The sequence below is a fragment of the Zingiber officinale genome, chromosome 6B, assembly GCF_018446385.1.
Source record: "Zingiber officinale cultivar Zhangliang chromosome 6B, Zo_v1.1, whole genome shotgun sequence".
Lineage (NCBI taxonomy): Eukaryota > Viridiplantae > Streptophyta > Magnoliopsida > Zingiberales > Zingiberaceae > Zingiber > Zingiber officinale.
This window is the reverse complement of record NC_055996.1, coordinates 1691458-1696950: the sequence shown is the minus strand read 5'-3', so window position 1 is coordinate 1696950 and position 5493 is coordinate 1691458. Positions and strand designations below refer to the sequence as shown.

Here is a 5493-nt window from a genome sequence, read left to right as displayed (position 1 = left end):
CATATATGTGCAACTATTTATTGACTCAGTGTAAATTAGAGTTAGTTTACAAAATCAAGTGATAACATTGTTTCCACTCATCATTTGTATGTTCTAATCTAATCAACACTGATCAATTATATTACACATATCCCAACTAATGAACAAATCATTTTATATGAACGAATCATATTTATATGAACTAATCATATCGTGAAATGAACTAATCATTTCCAAGTTAGTTAACATATAACATAACTTTTATTATATAATTATGTTCATACAAAACAACAGAAATTATTACATAACTCAAAAACAAGATGAGCTTACATTGTTCGTACATAACGACAGTAACAGAACACTAATAAACTAGATAAGTTAGCACTACTCCCACTAGGATAAATGCTAGAGCAGTGGGTAATTGCATCCCAGATTCTATGATAGTGGATCAGCCTCAGATGTATCCATCAGATCCATCTCTGGATCTTCTACACACTCCTGAGGATCCTCCTCTGATCCTTCGGGATCCATCTCTAGATCCTCCTCAGGATCCATCTCTGGATCGTCCTCAGAATCCATCTCTGGATCTTCCTCGGAATCTTCAGGATCCATTTCTGGATCCTCTTCAAATTCTTCAAGGTTCATTTCAGGATCATCTTCAGATTCTACAAGATTTGGATCCTCCTCTAAATCTTCACACTCCATTTCTGGATCCTCTTCAGATTCATCAGGACCCCATTGCAGATGAAGTAGTTGTCTGCACATCTCTGAGTATGAGATGTGCCCATCAGAATCATCCCAAAGTTGGAATGCTATCTGCCTCAGATGTTCCGATAATGAATAAACCAGAGAAAATCTTCTTTCTGTTTCCTGAACTAGATACCCTTCTTGCTCGAGATTCCAGAACAACCAATCGAGCTGACCAATAAGCCTACCGACTCCGTGATCCGGGTCATATTCCGGCTTCTTGATCTCCTCCCACAGCTCATGTTGTTGTTCATAGCGACCAGTCATCGTGTATATCGTTCTTTTTATCTGGAATTGAAAAACATGATGTCAGTACAAAACCGACTGACCAGTACAAAACCGGTCAAATTCAATTCCCACATATAGAACAAAATATACAGTATACAGAAGCAATTAAGAAAAACAAATTTCCTTATATTGGGGAGTCTCATGTGACTGACACATTGGATTTGGTCGATCATGAATCTGAATCTTAAGCTTAATCTATTGTCCTCATTAGAACTAATCTAATTGGACCTATGTTCTGTTTTCGTTTAAGCTCATTTGAGTTAATCACAGACTTATTAATCAAACTCAGATTCGTTTGACTCGTCCAATTGCCTATTGGATTAAGTCTGACTCATTAGAACAAATCCAATGTTTCTGATCAAATTTTGACACAACGGAACTAATCTGGTCATATTTGCTCAGCCCAACTTCTGTAATCAAGAATACCCAATTAATTCAATAAACCGGACTGGTTAAACCAACAAATGATTTAAACCAGCTTTAGGTATCATTGAATCAAATTGGTCTGCCTAAATCAATTAATAATTTAAACCAGACCTGGGTTTGATTGATCAAGTTGGTAGGGTTCTATTTCCGATAAATTGAACCATAATTTAATTAAATATTTATTTATTAATTAATAATACATTTACTTATGTATTTAATTAATTAATAAATATATTTAATTAAAACTTCAACTACTGTTCATATTCGTGAAGAAAAAATTAAAAACATGCATGCACTTTACACTACACGTTTTTGTTTTTTTTTTCTTTTATTTTATTTTCTCCACAGTGCTTCGAAGCACTGCTCATCCTATTCTTGAATCGATTCATGGATCGATTCAAGTGCATGTATTTCACTGTGCTTCGTCAAAAAAAACACTTTTTCTTTTATTTCTCAATCGATTCATAAATCGATTCATTCACGGTACCGTGAATTGAATCGATTCAATTCCTTTTCAATCAATTTAATTATTTGAATCGATTGCACAATCGATTAAAACAACAAAATATGCACTGTTCGTGTTTTTTAATTCCTCTTCAATCGATTCATGAATCGATCAAGCAATATGTGCGATTTTTGAATCGATTGTTTAATCGATTCAATTGCACTGTTTATCTTCTTCTTCGCAACAGAAGAAGAAAAAACGCGAGCTTTTTCGCGTCGATTTCCATACTTTCAATACTATACATGCTCTGATACCATTGTTGAAAGTTTTGAGAGCATGAAAAACTAAAATGAATCAATTGAATAATGCGGTAACTACTCACATGGATCTCCCGAAGAACCGCAACCAAAGACGTCGGTCGATGAAGTCGCCGATGAACCGCCGGAGACGTCGCTGCTGCTGTCGCCGAGAAGATCACCACACAGAACCTTCTCGGACTCTTCCACAAACCAAATCCCGTCCCTAGACGTTCTCTCTTTGCTCACTGATCACCTCACGCCAGTACTCGCTGATTACCTTCGCATCAACCGCTCTCCCCCTCTGATTGCCTTGGACGCCTCTTATAAGAAGGCTGAGGAAGACGAAGGGGAAAGGACGCCCCTTCGTCTCCTTGGCGTTTCTAGCAAACTGCCGTTTGCGGCAGCGAAAGGGACGAACCCTTTCGTCTGCCAATTGTAACGCCCAACAGAGGGTTCGATCAGCTCGAGGCCGACTGGAAGTAAACTGGGAGTCATGCCCATGAGAAATGAGAGGCTGAACCCCGAGGGTCCGACCGACTTTGGGGGCTAGTTGACTATGAACTAAAAGCAATGGCCTTGAGGCAAGGGGAACCAAGTTTCGGGGAAAATGGTCCGTTTGAGCGTGTACTCTCTGACCTTGACTATCACTTACTCTTGACTTTTGACCGTCACATCTCCCTATCTCTGAATCATCTACTATACATCACATCATATATATCTTACTATTTAATTAAGAATATGAACCTTTAATAACTAATTTTGATAAAGTTTAAAATTAAATTAAGTTAATATTCTTTTTTTCACATTGAAAATAAATTTAAGGTTTATTAGTAGTTTTCTCTAATTATTTATTATATAAAAAATATGTACTGTCATAATTCTCTTTAGTCTCACATCTTAGAATTGGTAATACCGTGAGTAGAGAAGTTTCTATAAATATCTTAGGTCGGTGACATTAGAAAAAATATATTTCTCGGCCTTTTGGCTAAGATCAAGTATAGTATTTGTTCTTATCAGTTTAATGTTTGATATAAAAATTAAATTAATTATGTATGAGGGAGAGTCTTATTGTAATTTGTTGTCGGGGTTCTTAAGCGTCATCTTTGCATTGTACTATTGCATGGGTTTGATACACTTTTATCAAATCCAATTTATATTACACATGCAACACATATGCTCGAGGCCGTGAATACTAACCATTTCTCACTTTTTGGTCCTCTGTGTATTTTACTTTTAAAAATTACTTTTATTTTTCATGCTATTATAACAACTACAAAATTATAACTACTACTCAATTATAGTAGCTACTATTATGTAGCTATTAAGCAATTATAATTCCATAACAACTATAATTTCATAGTTATAACAGTTTACAATAGTTTTGAATATGTAATTGGTACAACACAATATTATTAGTATTGATTAGAATAGAAGTAGTACTATAATATGATATTCATTAGTATTAATCAGAAATAAAATATTCATATTTAACAGTTATGAAGTTGTTCATGTTATAAAAAAAAAGATAGATTGACTACCTTAACACCCTCTTAGAGCCGACCTCATAGATATAGAGGAAGATAAATATAAGTACATAGGTGAGAGATGTATGGTGGAATGAAAGTAGTGTAGGATTGTTGTTTTACAAGCTAAGGGGATGAATAGCGCTCATGATTTTTCATATTTTTCGAAAAACAATCAAGAGTGTGCAACGGAAATAAAGAAGTAAAGAAAATAAAGAGATGACACAAGTTGATTTTACTTGGTTCGGAGTCTGTAATGACTTCTGCTTCAAAGTCTGCACTCATTGAATATTTTCGATGGACAACCCACTAATAGTTCAAATAAGATTACAAGAATTGAGTATTACAACTACAATGATTAAAAACTGTAAATAAAATTATACCAACAACTTTAAAGATTTGAAGTTACGAGCCTTCGGTCGTTGGAACAACATTTGTGCATCATAGAATCGTTTCCAAAGCAACACATAGGAGAGAAAGTCGTTCCAATTTATGTTTTTGAGTTGTTGGTAGGACCCTCCTTTTATAGCCTCATCCGAGCGTCTGGAGCCCTGGACCCCCCTCCCGGGTGCCTAGAGTGTGCTGACGTGGCGAGCTCTCATCGAAACTTCATCCTAGAAGTTTATCCATGTCCGAGCACCCAGATCACCTCCGGGTGCCTAAACCGTTGACGTGGATTGGCCAATTGAAGCTTGCCATCGTAGAATGAAGATGAACTTTTGCTGATCTGGGCGCATGAATCCTTCTAAGCACCCGGACCATCTAGGTGCCTCGGCAGCCACCCGGGCACTCCTCTTCGCTGCTGACCTGGGCGCCTAGAGCAACTCCAGCGGCCAGACTAACTTTAAGTTTCGCTGAAATTCTAGGTCGGATCAACGCCTACTGCTTCCTTTACATGGAAGGTCTCTTCACCTACTTCTCTCAGGAGAGATTATCTTTTGCCAAACTGGTCCTCCAGACCTTCTGGACTTTTGCTCATCATCAGAGACGTTAGGACTCTACGCTGGACATTTGATCCCCGACCCATCCAGTCTTCCGTCTAGTGTCCGCGACTCTCAGGACTTCCACCTAGTGTCCTTAACCCTAGAATTTCGTCTGATGTTCTCGACCTGCCAAGACTTTATCCAATCCCACAGATCAGGACATTGTTGCCTACCACTATGTGAAAATCCGCAATAGACTTCGGATATTATCCGAAGTAATAGGTAGTTAATTACCGAAGTAGACACACGTGAAGTAAAAGGGTAAATTTTTTACTTCACCTCACGTTACCGAAGTCTATCACCGGTTCAAAACCGGTTCAAAATTGAACTGTTTTCGAAGTAAAAAAGCTTTATTACTTCATCAAGACTAGTAAAAATACTGAAGTAATTGATGATATGTTACTTCATAGGTTACGTTGTTTGACGAAGTAAAATATGTATACGACTTCATATTTTTTGAATTTTGGTGCAGTAAATATTTTATTTTACTTCTATATAATTTGACTTAGTCGAAGTATATATTTTGTATTACTTCATCGTAGTATAGAAGTAATAGAGCATATTTTACTACAACAAATAAATTCAAATGTAGCGAAGTAATTTATACGAACTACTTCCCAAATTTGATCAGTAGTGAAGTAAATAGTTTCTTTAACTACGCCACTATTTAAATTTATTGTAGTCTTTTATGTTGTATTACTCCATCATTTATTTATACCGTCGAAGTAATTGACAATATTTTACTACAATACAATTTTAATTGACCAAAAGAGTATATGATAATATGTTACTCCAACACAATA

General features: G+C 36.3%; 1 pseudogene; it reads left to right on the top strand.

Moving 5' to 3' along the window:
* Window positions 1–3152: 3152 nt before the first annotated feature.
* LOC121993465 lies at window positions 3153–3324 on the top strand (annotated as a pseudogene).
* Window positions 3325–5493: the final 2169 nt, after the last annotated feature.